The sequence below is a fragment of the Schistocerca nitens genome, chromosome 6 (genome assembly GCF_023898315.1).
Source record: "Schistocerca nitens isolate TAMUIC-IGC-003100 chromosome 6, iqSchNite1.1, whole genome shotgun sequence".
Lineage (NCBI taxonomy): Eukaryota > Metazoa > Arthropoda > Insecta > Orthoptera > Acrididae > Schistocerca > Schistocerca nitens.
This window is the reverse complement of record NC_064619.1, coordinates 741,744,377-741,763,296: the sequence shown is the minus strand read 5'-3', so window position 1 is coordinate 741,763,296 and position 18,920 is coordinate 741,744,377. Positions and strand designations below refer to the sequence as shown.

The following is an 18,920-nucleotide window of genomic DNA, read 5'->3' as shown; positions in this document are numbered from 1 at the left end:
CAAATAAGGAAATATCTAAAACTTGCAAGCAGATGGCATTCCTTAATGTGAGAAAAAATCAAGTACTAACATCAATATCTTTGATAATGACATGTTTCAGATGAAGAAACCAAGCCAAATGATGTGTGTTTCATTACGACCACTGGTATTTCATATCAATAAAACAAAACAGTTGGTGACAAAAACACACATTTCCTTGGAATCACAAGACAAGAGCTAAATACCTTCACTAATTTCAGAAATAACCTCAGAAAAAAGTAGGCCCCTGAAGAACATGGAGAAAAATTCCTGAAATCCATCACCCAAGGTATCTGGCCTGCTGATGAGCACCATAGTCCTGGGATCCATGGATAAACCATAAAAATCGGCCACACAAACGGACCCAGCCTGCGGGGAAACCAGTGAGACTATCTGACAGGCAGGGCCAACACATTACTGGGAACCAAATGGCTTCAGATCAGCAGACCCAATCCATTAGATACCCACAGGAATGGCCTACGGTTTGGCCTGTCGTGGAAATCCACTATATTCACAAGCCACAGACAGCATTTTGATGAAATTAGACCACAGTGATCAATCTATGCAACAGATATTCTGAGAATCAATAACAAGGATAAGTAGCAACTCACCGTAAAGATGACTTCTGAGGTGCAGACAGGCACACAGAAAATCACATTTACAACTAAATTTTCAGCCATAGTTTGTCTGAAAATAAGAGCACACACGTTTGCACAAACTCACTCAGATACAGCACATGCACATGACCACTGTCTCCGACCAGTCCGTCTAGTCTCAGAATCAGAGCTGAACAAACCACTCCTCATGCCTACTTGCCTCTCATCAGCAGCTGCTAGGCTAGTGGCAAGTGAAGACAGCATTGACTATAAACTGAGGGGAGTGTTAGGAAGGGGAGAAGCAGTAGGAATGAGAGAGTTGGGAAACAGCACATGTACTCAGCTGCACCCTGCCAGCGATGATGCACAATGCCTCAGTAAACAAACCATTTCATCTACTGAGAAAAAAGATTTTCCAGTGTGATTGGATTCAGGAGTTCCTAGATAACAGAACACAGCGTGTCATTCTCAATGGAGATAAGTCTTCCGAAGTAAGAGTGATTTCAGGTGTGCCGCAGGGGAGTGTCTTAGGACCGTTGCTATTCACAATATACACAAATGACCCGGTGGATGACATCGGAAGTTCACTGAGCCTTTTTGCAGATGATGCTGTGGTGTATCGAGAGGTAACAATGGAAAATTCTATTGAAATGCAGGAGGATCTGAAGCGAATTGACGCATGATGCAGGGAATGGCAATTGAATCTCAATGTAGACAAGTGTAATGTGCTGCGAATACATAGAAAGATAGATCCCTTATTTAGCTACAAAATAGCAGGTCAGCAACTGGAAGCAGTTAATTCCATAAATTATCTGGGAGTATGCATTAGGAGTGATTTAAAATGGAATGATCATATAAAGCTGATCGTGGGTAAAGCAGATGCCAAACAGATTCATTGGAAGAATCCTAATGAAATGCAATCCGAAAACAAAGTAAGTAGGTTACAGTACACTTGTTCACCTACTGCTTGAATACTGCTCAGCAGTGTGGGATCCGTACCAGAGGGGGTTGATAGAGAGTAGATCCAACGGAGAGCAACGCACTTCGTTACAGGATCATTTAGTAATCGCGAAAGCGTTACAGAGATGATACATAAACTCCGGTGGAAGACTCTGCAGGAGAGACGCTCAGTAGCTCGGCATGGGCTTTTGTTAAAGTTTCGAGAACATACCTTCACCGAAGAGTCCAGCAGTATACTGCTCCCTCCTACGTATATCTCGAAGAGACCATGAGGATAAAATCAGATATTACAGCCCACACAGAAGCATACAGACAATCTTTTCCACGAACAATACGAGGCTGGAATAGAAGGGAGAACCGATACAGGTACTCAGGGTACCCTCCACCACACACCGTCAGGTGGCTTGCGGAGTATGGATGTAGATGATGTCTTCAAATTTCTACGATGGTTTGAAATTCCTTGATTCCCAGAACCTGTGCAACCCTGAAAATGTACACAATAAAACAAGATAATGCTATTAAAGTTGTTATGACTTTGATGAATATTCAAGAAAACCATTCCCAATTTGGCTTTCCTAGCCAGCTACCTAATAAACTACATTACATAGTGTTTACAATAGACACTAGCAACTCCTGGATCCCAAATACATCACTCCAGTATTAATAGATCACCGAAAGAGAGGTACTTGAGTGATCTGTAACTGCTTCAACAAATATTAAGTATTTCAGCATATTGTGGACTGAGTTCTCACACACACCTTCAAATGATAACATAGCTAGGAAAATATCTGCAATGACATAATACAAATCTTTATCCATTAAGATGAAACCAACTCTGAAAAAATTCAGGTTCTTCAGGCACATTTGAGTTCTTTGATCTAAGGGACCCATGACCTTCAGTGGCCCATTAAGATATCTTCAATTCATCACTCCAATTCCTCTCTGCAGCAATACCTTTACAACATGGAAAAACCTTTAGTATCCAATCATCAAAACACAGCATGAAACACAAACAACTATTATAGTCTGGTTTCAACTAGTCGTTACTGGACAGGTAGTGTGCTGCACAGCTCCCACCACCAATACACCAAAAGGAACCTGATCTGCCTGCATTGTGTTGCCACTTTGGCACTGCCCTGCCGAAAGCATTGTGCCAGCCTGTCCTCAGATTCTTGGGCGGACAAAATTAGTCTATAAAGATCAAGGGTGCACACTTAGGAATTTTTCCAAAAGTCATCAGCAGTGTGAATGTGTTTCGGGAGGGAGGGAGGGAGGGAGAGAGAACACTGATCTACAAGTCAGGTAACTATCAGTGAAAATCTGCAAGGACAAATTAACAAAAGAAGAATCAAGCAAGTCATCCAAATTGGATGATGCCTGAAAATAAGAGGCGTCTTGAGAAAAAGATCACAAATCTCATCTCTTCAGGAAGATTTGTCAGATATATGCCTATTATTCCAAGGAGTATCCAACACTCAAAAAGTTAGATGTATGCTACCCTTGAAGCAGCAACGCTATTTCAGGGTAGTAAATGGTCCTTTTTAAAAGTTGTGATAAAGTTAGGATTCCACTATTAATCCATTTCTGGCTGCAAGTTATAAATGGAACAAAAAGATATTGCAGCCTGGCAATGCCAGTTTCTTAGAGACTGTAGGAACAAATTCTGACGATAGTATGGCTTGAAACATGGGTGAATGTGGTACACAGTTTAAAAGGCTGGATAGACAATACCAACAGCAGTAGTATAGAAGCTGATTGGGAGTGGGAAAATTAACTGTAGCACACACACACACACACCCACACACTAGAAATTCAAAATGCTTCATTTCTATCTAAAGACACTGCTTCAAAAGTTAATGAAAAGAATCTGTAATTGTCCTGTATGGCACTCCATATCATTAGGTTATACAAGACAAGGCAACCACCAAGTCAACTGAGGGTGGGGTGTGGAAAAAGGAGTTTGCTGGCTAGAGAAATTTAAGATACTGTTTTACAGTAAACTGGAATGGGCAGGTTTATTACAGGGTGCCTACTCGGAAAGAATTCCCTGAGACTTCCAGATGTGAGGAGGAAGCTGATAAATATATGACGGGCAAGAAGGGGGCACAAAGGGCTCAGGTTACTTCCTAACCATTGTGACAACAGAATGGATTTGTGCTCATTAAATGTCGTCACTGCAGAAAGTAAGTTGACGAAAGTGGAACAGCTTATTGAGGAGGCAGAATTGACACCAGAAGAATGCAAAAGGTAGTAAATCTTGTGAAAGGAATGATACAGGAAATACAGAACAATGAAGGTGTGTTACAATAGTGTGTCATATTGTCAGTAAGAGCAACAGTGACAGTTCCACTGTCCGACTGAATTAAGCAGTTATCTTCCCACTCATAGTATGCAGTGTACGGTGTACTTTAATGAACGTAAATAAAAGCTTACTACTTTGTTTTTCACTATTTCAATTAATTTCTCTTTCCTGTTGTGACAAAATACTGTTCAGCTACCCCCATCGTCTGTGTGGCAAGTTAAGCCTAACGAAATGCGTTTCATTAGGTTCGTATGAGCAGTTGCCAGCGGGCTCGTGCGCATGCGCAGAGCTGAATTCGCGTATGAGCAGCGCCTTCCTCCCGCTTCTGGCTACTTGGAGCGTGGCTGTTTGGTGTACGAGCAGTAGCAGCAAGTAGCCAGAAGCTACCTGGAAAAATTTTCCTGGCACACCCAAGCTGCCAGATTCGCGCATGCGCAGAGCAAGCTGAGTTATAGTGGGGGGTCCTTCCTCACGTGACCCGTGGCCGTGTATTCGTTTACAGCTCCCACGTCACATGAAAACAAAACATATTTCTGTGGCCGGGAGCCATCAAGTGAAATAATATACATTCTCATAACCATGAAAGACCAAAATAAGTTAGTAGTTTCAATTTTCTGATTTTATATTATTTCCAGATTATTAGTAATCAACCATTAATGTCTTAATGAAGCTATTTCTGTCTGTTTTATAGAGAAATTTGCTTCAGTTATTTTTTTTTTCCGCTGAGGCAGTTAGTTTATTTGAAACGAAACGAAGTGTTTCATTCCGCGTTATTGGCTACTTTCAACCTCGTTCAATTTAAAGTGCAAATTTTCATTTTCTGGGACGAATGACGTTATACCATAATAAAGAACCAAACATGAGAATACAGTACTGGACCTCCAAGAAAATTTGTATCGCGAGAACCACATGAAAAGCTGAATATCAGGAACTTCTGCGTGCATCTGGACATAGAAATGTGCAATTAGAGCGGAATGAAGCATTTAGTATGGTTTATGGAATTCCGATGCTGCTGGAGTAGTCTCTGATGTCCTGTTCCTTGTATGACACTGTAAGATCTCTTAATGCTATATACGTACGAACATACGTAAACATTGACTTGAAGCTAAGTAGGCAAATTTGGTCAGTGGTTTTGAACTACTTATTTTGTTTCAAATATAATGACAGCTGTAGCAGAATTTTATAGATCTGCCTTCTGTGAAAGTGTTTTTCGATCACAAGGCACTTGTCTCGGACTTCCTCTGGGCCTGAAGTTATTTCTTAATTTGTGTTTACGTCTTAAATTTATAGAATGCCATTCTATGCTAAATTTTAGATACTGGCAGCATACCATGTTTTATCGTTTTAACTCCCCACATGGCTTCATATTTATTCCTAGAGTAGAATATAAACTGTCAGTTGTACAGTTTCTTTGCCTCATACACAACCATCTTAATTTTTGCACATTTTGAAATAGTCATGAAATGTATTGTCCTTCATTCCGGTGTAAGCTACACAAGAAACTCTCTCTTTTTTGTTGCAAGTAATTTGTATTCCATCCTAGTAGCTTTTTGCAGTGATGTGTAGATGTAAACGTGTTGGAAATGCTACATAACATTGCAGAGCACGAATTAAAAAAAAACTGTCAAAAATTTTAAGGTACTTCGGGCTGTGGAGTCTAATTTTGAAATGACTCAAAAGCCAAGAACTGCTTCCTTATTTGCATCCTTTATGTGGGAAATGATAAAACAATTGCTGTAAGTACAATTCAGTATATCCTCTCAACAACATGCCGCACGGGCGGCACGGCTACACATGGTCACGTGATGCCCCACCAGAAATACGACGAAAAGCGTATGAGCAGAGCAAGCACCAAGCACGGGCTGCATACGTCATCGTAGCTGCGCATGTGCAGTACAGCCTGTTTTCTGGCGCATTCTGGTAACTGCTCAAACGAACCTATTATGTGTAGAGAAATTTATTTCAGGAGCGTAAGTTTGAGATATGCAAGTAGAAGGAAACTTCCCTGATTGCAAAAATTTCTCCTGTTTCAATCAACACATAACTGGCGCTTTAAAAAATAAGAAAATCTGACATGCTCAACAATACCTAGAGCAACACATGTAAATTTCAGAAATTTTACACAACTTTATACGAGAGATACTTTAAACTTCATGCTTGTTAAAGAGATAAATATTGAAACAACAGCATAAAAGTGCCGCTTTCAGAACAATGAAGTACGAAAGCATCAAGATTTGTTGCCAAGCGAGATTTTAGTAATGGACGAAGAAAGTATTACTGTGAGAGAACTAGTTCAAGATGAAAGTTTGAAGCTGTTTATAAATGTAAAAAATTTAATTTGTTTGAAACTAATTAGCATCACTATTTCCTAATTAAAACTACGAACAGATTTCTGACATGGTGAAACACTACAGAGGCCAACATCATTAATTTTAGATTTTTTTTCACAATTTCTGTGGAAGATAGAGGCTTTAAGGGGATACGGAATCAGATTTTGGGTTAAAAAATCGAATTTTTTTTATTGGCGTATTATATTCTGCCATGTTTCCTCTTTAAAATGACGTATCATACATAGCTCTACTACAATTATAACTATTTTATTTTTATATATTTGTGAGATCGGGTATTGCGCTTTAGTTATACACGTCTCTCGTGGCTGACCATGAACTTTTTGGCAGTACCTTTAAAGTGACATGAATTCAAATATCCCGGTTTCCAGCGACTATTTATACACTAGTTGCCCGAAAATGTTTCTCTCTGGTTTCCTCAAGTTACTCTTTGACTTTGTGGCGGGACTGTTTTGTAAACAGTGTGATATAAGAAAGTAGTTGTTGTTGAGTTATTTCGTATTTAGTGCTTCATTTTTCGCAGTGAAAATGCCTAGAGCTAAAGCAAAAGTATTTAAAAAGCGTGTGAACTGGCAAAAGAAAAGAAATAATGATTCATTAGCAAAGCAAAGCAGTTCATCATCATCACTGTTGGAAAATGTGAATCCACTTATTACTGATTTGCCGAACGAACTTACACCAAATGAAAACAGTGCTTCTCATAAAAAACTAAGAGATTTGGAAGAGAAATATAATTTACTTGATAGAGGGAATGAAGTTTTTGAACTCATTGATACGAATATATTGTGTGAAGCTCTTGAAAACAGTTTGTGCTGCAAAAAATGTCATGGAAACGTTTCTCTGAAAGTAGAATCCCATGTTGGCCTGGCTGCCCAGTTTAATTTAATATGCAGTGTTTGTAAATACAGCTGTAAGTTTCCAAGTTCGGTTTCAGTAACTGTAAATAATGGATACAAGAAAACTGAACTTTATAGTGTAAATATTAGGTTAGTTTATGGATTGCGAGCAATTGGTAAGGGCAAAGCAGCTGGTGATATGCTATGTGGTGTTCTAAATCTTCCAAGTGCACCTTCAAAGTTTGAAGCTTACAATTATGTACTAGGATCTGCAGTTGAAGATGTAGCACAGAAGTCAATGCAGGTTGCTGTGGAAGAAGCAGTGGAAGAAAATGACGGCAGTCGTGACCTCACAGTGGCGTTTGATGGCACGTGGCAGAAAAGGGGCCACACCTCCAACAATGGTGTTGTAACAGCAACTAGTGTTGATACTGGCAAGGTTATTGATGTTGCAATAATGTCTAAATACTATAGGTGCACAGGCAGGCTGAAAAATGAACACAGTGATGACTGTATTGCTAATTATTATGGTAGTAGTGGTGGCATGGAGGTTGCTGGGGTGAAGAAAATTTTTCATCGCTCTTCACAGTGGTATAATGTTCGCTATGTCAAATATCTGGGAGATGGTGACTCTAAAGCATTCAAAGAAGTTTTGGAAAGCAAACCATATGGGAACAGTGTAAATATAAGCAAACTTGAATGTATAGGACATGTGCAGAAGAGAATGGGTGCCAGGCTGAGAAGGTTAAAATCAGTTATGAAAGGGAAAAAACTAGATGATGGGAAAACCTTGGATGGCAGAGGAAGATTGACTGATTCCATAATAGACCACATTCAGAACTGCTATGGCCTTGCAATCAGGCAAAATACAGGCAATCTTGAAGAAATGAGGAGAGCTATATGGGCTTTATATTTCCACACCGCATCCACGGATGAGCATCCACAACATGGTTTGTGCCCCAAAGGTGAAAACAGCTGGTGTAAATACAATAGGGGACTAACAACAGGAGAGAAATACATTCACCACCACAGTCTACCATCAGCCATCATGGCAGAAATAAAGCCCATTTTCAGAGATCTGGCTGACAGAAGTCTTCTGATGAAATGTCTTCACGGAAAAACGCAGAACCCCAACGAGTGCTTGAATAGTGTGATATGGCATCGTCTCCCAAAAACAGTGTTTGTCGGAATTAATACACTACATTTTGGTGTGTATGATGCTGTGGCAACCTTCAATCTTGGAAATATAACTAAATGCCAGGTCCTTCAAAAGTTGGGTATGTGTGTTGGTTCCCGTACGGTACGTGCTATGTTCTTTTTAGATCAGCACAGACTAAGGCATGCTGATAATATAATCAAGACATTAGTGAAAAAAGCAAGACAGGTGCAGAGGGGTGCCAAAAGAAGACTTGAAGATGATTATGAAGACTGAAGGGGGTATTAGCTACGGATCAGGAATGTTTTAATCTTCTTTCTCCGTTTCCCGTAAGTTTACTTTTTACTTCATCTAGGAACATTATCTCAGGTACTGGTCAACCTAGAAGTCTGAAATTTTTATGACGTAGTGACATAGGTCCCTATTACATACTGAAACAACGATTTTTTAATTACTTGATTTACAAAAGACTTAGGGGTGATAGTCTAGTAAAAAGCGATGGAAAAAATTTACTTAACAATAAATGTGCAATATCTCTGTAAGAAAATACTTTGACAATAAACTGTTGTTTCAGTATTGTTGTAACATATGAATGCACATACAGTAAAATTTTTACCTCTCTGTCTCCAGTAGTTTGTGAGAAAATGTTCCCTATAGTAGGCATATATTAACATTGCGGGGATAGGTGATTCCGTATCCCCTTAAAGCAATTTATTATCAGAAGAGATCACTGCCCTGTGGCAGCTGTCTGCAGACAGTGCTAGATGCAACAATGTGCCCAACTTTGGAGATTAAATGTCACAAGACAACTAGCTTAAATCTGACTATAGATACAGGAACTACTGAGGTTGCCAACACTCTGGGAAAAACAAGTGTTGTGCCATTTCTCCACTGAATTCAGTGAACCCACATACAAGGTGTGTCAAATCTTGTCATACTGATGTGTGACCCTATACAATTAACACTGCTGAAAACCAAACCAGAGAAAAAGCTAGTGCTAGTGCAAAAGTAGGGTTTTGCTGTTACCAAGCACAGTTAAGTGTATTGAACAAGTTTTTCCAAAACAAGACAGCACAGGTTTGACATCTGTACTGTGCAGATGTTTGATCATTGGACACTTCATATTCCATCCATCTGCTTTGACCCACCCCACAACAGCATTTCAGTGGGTGACATCACTGTGGTGCAGTATTTTTGATTGTGTAGATCTGTTAATGGATTAGGTGGCACAGCCTGGTGGTGAATGTTGGCATGTGGAGTAGTTTTTGTAATGTGTTTTAGTGGGTTCATTTGAGTGTCATCACTGTGGTAACATGGGTTTGAGTTGGGTAGTCAGTGGTGTATTACATATTTGGTAGTGTGTACTTTGTTTTCAATGAGTTGGTTTTCCAGTATTGTACAGGCTTCACATTAGGGCTGCCATGCAGAATATTGACATTTTTATGGTCTTTTGTTAGGGATAGATATGGCTCATCAGGTTATCAACTTTTTGTTAAATATTGCTTTGGGCAACAATATGTTGTTGCCCATAAAGTTTCTGCACCTTTCTGGATTAATAGTGTTAGGTGCCTTGCTTGTGAAGTTGACAAGAGTTCCAACATCAGATTAGGGACACGTACAAATGGTGGTGTCATAACATCTGGTGATCAATATGGTGTGGTACCTGGTTCAAGAAATCTTGGCCAAGACAGATTTAGTTGCTTACAAATTACTTTTGTTGTAAGATCTCTCAGTTTTAGTGCACACAAGTCAGAGCTGTGTTACACTGGTTTCTTTCTGTTGTGTATTCGGAGTATTGAGTATAGGGGAAGATGGGTGGGCTAGCTGTTGTCATTGAAACTGATGAGTCACAGTTCTGTAAGAAGCAGTTTGGATACAGTAATCCTCAGGTTGGTTTGTGAATGTGGGGGCTATTTTAGGGAATGGGTATGCCAATTGTGCTTTCAGGGTTTTGCAGTCTTGAGAGAACTTCAGTGTCTTATTGAGGAGGGTAGTACTGTTGTGTCACATGCTTTTTCATCATATAATGGTTGAGAAAGATAGGTTGTGAATACTTAATTGTTAACAAAAGTATTCAATTTTAAGATTATGACACTGGAGCCTGCACTAATACCACAAATAAATCTATTAAAAGGGAGCTAGAGGAGGCACTCTTCCAAACTGCATTGTGTGTGGTTTTTGTAGTGACAGCTTTTTCAGCTATATAGGTCAAGGAAAATTTCCACTTCCCAGAGTTACAAATGTTTTGTTGTCTATTGGATTTTTGAGCCATATAAATAAACACATGGAATCTAAACAAAATGCTTAAAATTTCAGCTCTATGCTGTAATCCTTTTAATGGAAAGGGTCACAATACTCATTAGAAAAACTGGCAATGTTTCCCAATGGATGATATAAAACCTTCACAACATGAAGTCACAGTATGTGACAAGTGCCAGAAAAAAATTTCATATGTAGGAGTTTGATACATCTAGCATAGAAAACTATGATATAGCATTATGAGGCCACAAATGACAGACTGCTGCTATTGCAGCACTAGAAATTTTGAATGCTTCTTTGCAGCCTGTCTAAATCACAAATTAAGAAAAATGTCAAGTATCCTAATAAAAAGCTAATAGAAGTAACTTCAGCAATCCAAAGGAAAGTATTGTTGCTACCTTCTAATGAGTCAAATGCTCATTCAGAATTAGATTGTTCAGCTGAAAGAAATTTTGTACGTTCATATCTAGAAGTAAACAAAGTCCCACCATTTTACCTAAAAGTGTTAAGCTTCAAAAGGAAGCTAATGCAACTAATTACACAGAAAAGTAAAAGGTCTGGTGAAGGCCAAGGGTATTTTGTCTACTCACAATAAAAACTTTTACGAGAACTTTATTTTGTAAAGAACTACTTGTCATGAGATAAGCTACTTAATGGCCAGCAAAAAAATTGTGCTTTTAAGAGTTTATGGAGAGAAAATTCAAGTCTGACGACAATTACTATTAAGCACTTTGAACAAAATTTGTGTACACTTTGAAGAACTATCCAGGGCTTCACACAGGATTTGATGACCTGTGTCCCAATAATTCTAGCTGGAAGCAGTAGTGGGCATGCGGGTGCATGTGTGTATGCATTGAAACTTGTGCTGATTGGGTCTAACATTACTCAGCTGATGAATTACGATACTCAAAAACCTACAAAGACTGTAATGCAAAAGTTGTCTAACCATTCATTACCATCTTGGCACTGTGGTGAATGTCAGTTCTGTCCAGGACCAGAAAAACTTGAGTATATCAAACAATTGTTGGATAACATACGAACAATGGGTCTACTGATCATTGATCTCTAGACACCACCACAGAATTCTACAACAAATTAACTTTTTTTTTTTTTGAGAAATTAAAATTTATGACATTTCTTCATGGGCAACACAGAATGAAAAATGAGCTTAAAGAAGGCAAGTTCTTGGCTATTTGTGGTTTTGCTGAGAATTACACCTTTGTTGCACAGGGTGAGGTTCAGGATTACCACTGGATCAACACACAAGCACAATTCATCCTTTTGTATGTTATTACAAGGACACCAACAAATTTTAGTGCATGTATCTGAATGCATCACAACAGTGTTGCTGTGCATCTGTTCCAGTCCTACTGTACTAGCTTTATGACCAAAAAATTTAATATAAAATCAAGTAAAATTTACTACTTCTGACAAGAACATCAGCTCAGTATAAAAACTGAACTTTATCAATGTGTGCTATCATGAAGATATCCATATTTAAGCTCAGTGGCATTTTACTGTCACCACTCATGGCAAAGGAGTTTTCAATGGCATTGGTTGAACAGTCAGGCAACTGGCTGCCCCAGCAAATCTGCGAAGTCCATACACTGATCAAACCGTGACACCCAAGCATAGAAGGAATAAACTTCAAATAGGCTACAATGGAAGAAAGGCAATCTTGAACCCTCAAACTGCTACAGGTAAAACCTATTCCTATTCACTATCGTATGCAGAAATGGTGATGTACCACAAACTGTCTGGCTAGAAGCCTGACTGGACTGGTATGACTCATCTCACAAGGGGAGGCCACAACATTGGGATCAAACCTTGAGTAGGGCATTAAAAGCAATATGTGCACTACTCTGGCAATTCTGCGAAAATTTTAAGAAGTTTTACATGTCTATCATGTGGCTTATGTTACTGTGCATAGATGCCAGAGAATTTGTGACTAGCATTTGAGCTCCATACGACGAATGCTTAAGAGGCAACGCTTAAACTCCCACTCTAACAGTATTATTAATCTTATTTTTCATCACAGGTCATTAGTTACTTTGTATGACATCAGAGGTAATATATTGAAAGCCCAAGTGTATGTGCATGAAATTTCAATTAATGTTTTCCTTGTCAATACCAAGAGCATATCTGACAAGTGTACATTACTCCTGTGATCCAACATTGACTTACTATATTACTGATTGTGAGTAACATTTTGCATAATCATTTATATAGGTCTGACTTAGTATATCCATGAACATCCCTCACCCTTGAAAATTTAATTACAAATAGTAAACAGCCAAATAACATAAAATTCACTAAAACTTCATGAGAATGTACATTGTTATTTTTCATTACATTACCAACTGCAAAACTAAATAATGCCACCAGTGATGAAAAATATGTCAGCAAGATTCAAACCACTGCCTCATTCATGACTACCTTGTGCAGCACTACTCTACCACAATGGTTCCTTACAGAAAACTTCTTTACCTATTTTCCCAGAATTTCCAGAGTAGTGGACCTTACTACCTACATTCTGATGTTTCAATGGCCTAAGTTGGGAAGCAAGAAAGTGAGCAGCTCTAAAGGTGTACAAACTTTAAGTATATCCATGATCCCAATGTCATGGCCTCCCCTTGTCAGTAAAAACTAGTGACATTTTAACTACTATCTCTCATATTCAGCTTAGATTTTTATCAAGAAAACAAGGCAAATATTTTGTCAACTGTATAAGCTATTTCATTTTTGATGTCCACATTTAGCTATCACTGACACATAGTTGAGAAGTAGACCTAGTATTTAAAATAAATTTTTGAAGGTGTTTTACAATACCATCTTAAACAAGATTACTTCAGATAGCAATCCCAAGCTCATATGAAGTTGACACTTTCAGAATATGTACAGAAATACAGTATCTTTTATATGTATTTGATATCCACTTTAAAAATTTCTCATGGGAAGCAAATCAAAGTTTTCCACTGACACTGGGTGTCACATGAAATAATGAGCAATATTTGTTTTGGCTAATCCAGTTACAAATTGCAAAAACTAAATGGCAAGTAAACACCAGAGACAATACATCTGACAAATCTTAGATGGGGCAACTGGTGCAAACAGGACACCACAATAAACATAAAATCTGAAAAACTTCTACTCCAAAATAAAATTAATGCTCTAGATTCTACATATACCCATTGTCTGTAACAGTGTTTAGCTGAACAATTCATACAGTATGCCACTCTGCCGAAGCCGCAATCTAAGTGTAGAAGTCATAGTCATCAACAGTTACACTTATCTGAAGAGAACAGACATGTACGAGGATTGAATGAAAAGTAATGCCTCCAACTTCATCAATTGGGTTCGGCTGGGAATATTCTAATAAATCAAATGCAGAAATAATCCTTAGGATGTGATCTTCAATTACCAATATTCACTTTCCCACATAATCACCAGCCAATTAGATACCTTTCTGCCAAAGATGAAAAAGTTTTCTGAAGCAGTCACAGAAGAAGTCGACACTGTTTCCCCAACCACAGCCTCATAGTTCTCTCAACATTGTCATCGGAAGCATAATGACATCCCATCTTTCATTATCGGAACAGATGGAAGTCAGACGATGCTACATGTGGACTGTATGGAAAATGCCACACGGTGGTGAGATTCAGTCCCTGAAGTTCTGCTGTGGTGGCACGTGAAGAGCCGTCTGGTATTGTCAGGCTGCAGGAAAACACTTCTTTTCCTTTCAGACCCTTGTTAACAGTCATTTCAGAGTTCACAGCACTGTGATTAACACAATTTGTTGTTCCATGATAAAGGAATTCAACATTGATAACACCATCGTTGCCCCAGGGCTGCATCTTTAATTTCTTTTTCTGGGTCGATTTCTTTCTCTGTGTCGATATTCCACAGACTGAAGATTCATCTACGTGTCTTATTGGTGTACCCACATTTCGTCTCTTATCACAACTGAATGGAGAAAGGTGTCGCCTTCATTCTCATAATGTGAGAAGAGTTCCTGGCTAATTTCAAGTCTGCACATTTTCACTTCAGGAGTCAGCATCCAGGGCACCCATTGCGACAGATCTTCCGATAGCAAAACAATAATGTGACCATGTTCTTGTGAAATGCCAACTGCGCTTGCAATTTCTGAGTGATACAACAATTGCCCTGAATCTGACAACATTTTTCTTGCGAAATTTGGCAGTTGGTGTCACAGAACGTACAACTCTTGTCACACAGGTCAGATGTCCTGCCACAAGATCTTTAAACTTACTCGCCAAACAACACAGTACTCAACACAATCAGCATAAACTGCCTCATTCTCTGATGAATCTTCTTTGGGGTGACACCTGCTGTCAAAAATTCAATGACTGCACATTGCTTAAATCGCACCGACAAATGGTCTGCACAGGGTTCCACACTTTACACTGTAACAACACTATTGTTCAATATTAAGGCTTTTGCCACCTGGAAGAGGCTACGGGACAAGCCAGTAACTGCTGAATATCAATGCTGGCAACTGTTGAGTTACGAAAATGGAAGCATTACTTTTCAGTCAACCCTCAATGTATTCCATTACGCAGTAGTGCAGTGTGTACTTTCAATGGTCAAACATTTCCAGCAGCAATGCCAGACACTATTCAAAGTGGTCATAATATTTTCTTAACTGACTAACACAGGAACTTTAGTTTATAAAAACAATTTAAAATTTTATACTTTACACAGTACCTCAATTTCTCAACACCATCTCATTGAAACAGCTTTAGGAGTATAATCAAGAAATTAAAAGCAGATTGAGTACGTGTCCAGAATTTTATGAATAATAAATCTATTGTAAAGGTGCCACATATTTATTTAAATCAAGAAATGACAGGTCACAGAACAAGTTTTCTTGGTAAACCATTTGCCACTTCAGAAAGGAATACAGAAGACTTAGGTTAAATATCCTAATATATTTGTAGAGGAAGTTCATAAAAATTGATGAAAGAAATGACAGACACTTTTCAAATAAGCCACCTAAGCACCTGCTATACACATTTAAGAAAACCTGAATCTCAGCAGTTGGGGACTTACACTGTCATCAATCCAGGTATAGTTACCATTGCCACACACTTACCTTGCAATGTGAAGTACATCAGCAATATCATGGTTAACAATAGCTCTTAAGTAAAATGTTGTGGAAAAGTTCTTGTAGAAAGTAAATACTTCAACACTCGTCCAAAGCAAGTAAACTTGCTAACTTTCGAAGTTGTCCACTGACAATCTACACACCCACCCAATGCAGTGCAGTCAGACTACATGGCAGGTATAAGTGTGTGTGTGTGTGGTGGTGGGGGGGGGGGGGGGGACGTAAGCATATTCATCTATCAACCACCCAACACTTCTGCTTTTTGGTGAGTGATCTTTAATCCTGAAGTATTTACATCTGTTAAGTCAATTTATTCTTAAACTTTTAAAAAACTATAAAATATGATATGTTTTACCATTCTGACAGTTAACAAAAATGCAGATTTTGTCACTGATGGTCCTTATAAACTATTTTTCAAAAGGCACAATATTTTCCTCAAATTCAAGCTAGAACAAATTTTAATTACTTTTCACTTTGCTGCAAAAAACTGCATTTACCACTTCAGCTCTATGATTTCACCAATTAATAATTCTCATTTACTATAACACATACTGACAACAGTACACTTTGTATTTACATATTTTCAATACTATATTCAGAATACTGGATTTATTAACAGCTTACACTGCATGTTACCACTTCTGCATAAGTCTTCCTGGATAGACTAGTTCCCATAACTGCTTTTCTTCAATACACATAGACTTCCCTAAATTTCCAAGGCTTTCCTTTCTCCTTCACTTTACATTTTGCAGAACAGCTCAATAAATCTGACAAATTTTATTAGGAAATTACATCATATGGATCGTTTTGGACAGGCTAAGCTACAAACGAGTCTTTCACCACAACCAGTGTTTTTATCTTTAATTTCGCATTTGTTGGCTTCAACTCAACCAAACTCATCTTCAATCTAACCTACGTCTCACGCTAAAGTACAGTTCAACATTTCACTACAACCAGTTTTGTTTTTACATTCACTTACCAACATAGAAAAATGAAAATACCAAAATATGTCACTGCAGCTATTAACATTGCACAACTGGTCAATGTAGACAATTATTGCTCTGGAATCCATATTAATAATGGCACCTCACACCACAACATATCAGGTGAGTAACAGCATTTTGGGGATACTTTCCCCCTTTCATTCAGTATCCTAACCTATGAAGAGTCTGCTACATCCTATTATGAGCCCAGATTGCTTTGCAATGCACAAGCCCAACAACATTAATCACTTACCTTAATTGCAATTCTGTTAAGTATTGTTACTGTGACAGTGGCCCAACAGAAAATAACCTGACTTATTACCACTGCACATTCTTGTCCACTAGAACAGGAGACTGCAGGAGGCTACACCTGACAATACATAATTCAAAGGAGCATGAAGTACAATCATTTATGAGCTCTTATTGTAGACTTCATCGCAGAAATCTTGAGTGAAGGCAGCCTATTTATACTGAATTTAGGTTGTAAGAAAACAAGGTCAATAATAAAAGTCAGCCTTTCACAGCAGAACTGTACCTTCCTGTAAAGCCTAAACTCTATACAAATGCCATAGCCTACTTATTTTCCGTGAAAATACCACAGCGATCACCCATCTTTGCCACAAGGCTTGTGAAAGGAACTCCCTTTGCATTTCAGAGTTTGCTAATTCCAAAAGCACATTACAGTTATAAAACGCTTGAAGCACAACAATCGTAAAAGTTCATGACACTATCATAAATACTCGTTTTTCACAATAGCCGAAATCTAACATTAGTTCAAAACAATCAAAGTAGGGCAGGTTGCTTTGAACATAGTGCTGGAAATTTATCACCTCTTGCACAATGCCTTATATGAATTTCACATACACATTAGATACAACTAAAGATGCACAATTACCATGTCTGACAACTCATCTAGAAACGAGAATCGAAATCGTGCTTACAAGCAGATTCTTCTCCAAGGAAGGAATCTAATAACGGGAACCTCGGAGCGACACGATAATACCATTTCAAGCTGTATGAGAATTTCTCCTCCACCCGCGTACCCGATCATTTACACAATAAAACACTAACAATAATTTTAAGTCTCCGAAGAAAAATGCGGATTTGAAATAGCCAGAAAAACGCCGAAAACGATATCGAATCTACTATTTTCACCTTTCAATTGTTCCCCTTAAATAAGTAAAACTGTCCAGCGTGTTCCTACAGCTTTACAGTATAACTGAAGTGCCAACTTGAAGTTCGGCCTACGAAGTCAGAGCAAGAGCGTTATACCCCCATTTCGTTTACGATCAATAATTCGTCTACAACAGTATTTTTACTATTATTAGCAAGCGGCCCAACATATCTCTGCATACAACTTGCCTAATCACGTGAGTTCGTCTCGTTCACTATCCAAGGTCAATCAATCTCACGAAGCTTGTACCCTAAAAATCATAAAACTAGAATATTTGATTAGAACATACATATTTGTGGAACGAAATTTACTTTTCATTATCAAAGATTCGTTACCTCCGATAACACAAACTAGCGGCTGAAAATAAGGCGCGTGCAACGAATAAGTGGATCCAAAAAACGAAATTAACTTAATATCAAATACGAATACAAACCTAAACAATTGAGAAGTATGTATTCTAAATACAACAAGCTACTACGTACCTTCAGAAGTGCTATAAGTCACGTATTTCCCACACCAGGCTACAAGCGCGTAAACACTCAACCTAACTCTTCAATGAAAGATGGCGGAAGACGGAACCGTTTCTCGTTCCCGGCTTCCTTGTGCTTCAACTACGCAGGTCCAACACTATCGATACAAGATCCACAGATTTGCGTCCACTGGAAAAATAATAAACATATCTTTGAAGGCAATGAAATATTTTAATTCTATAAAATTACTCTTATCGTTTATTCACGTATATCGCTAAACATGTATGTATAATCAATTCTAAAGGTCGAAAATCTGCTTAGGGCCAGTCATAGCCAGTTATGTAAATATCACAGGTAGCGTCAAAAGGACATTAATTATTAATGCCACAGTGTTTAGAAGTTTAGATCAATTTAAAAGAAGCTAATTCGTATGCACATATATTTACAGACTTCTTGTTAGAGACAACCATTAGATTTACTACTGGTATACAACATTTGTTTTGCAAATAACTTATTACGCAATGTAGTGCACACACTTTACACAATTCTTTCATAATACTTCACACACACACACACACACACGCACACACACTGGTGATCTCTGGGCCATTTTCTGTACCGCAACTTCCCACTTGCCATCCTGAAAAACTGAGTCAGCATCACTCCATAATGAGTGAGATGTTGAGCTCAGAA

General features: G+C 38.3%; 1 protein-coding gene across 2 annotated transcripts in view; it reads right to left on the bottom strand.

Moving 5' to 3' along the window:
• LOC126262941 (heterogeneous nuclear ribonucleoprotein K) overlaps positions 1-18,380 on the bottom strand; it is a 74,912-nt gene extending 56,532 nt beyond the window's left edge. Inside the window, exon 1 of one of the 2 annotated variants that reach the window (XM_049959879.1) lies at positions 18,240-18,380. The gene's annotated coding sequence lies outside the window, so the exon portion shown is untranslated. The remainder of the gene's footprint in view (positions 1-18,239) is intronic. The other variant, XM_049959877.1, reaches the window with a different exon arrangement.
• Between the last annotated feature and the right edge of the window lie 540 nt (positions 18,381-18,920).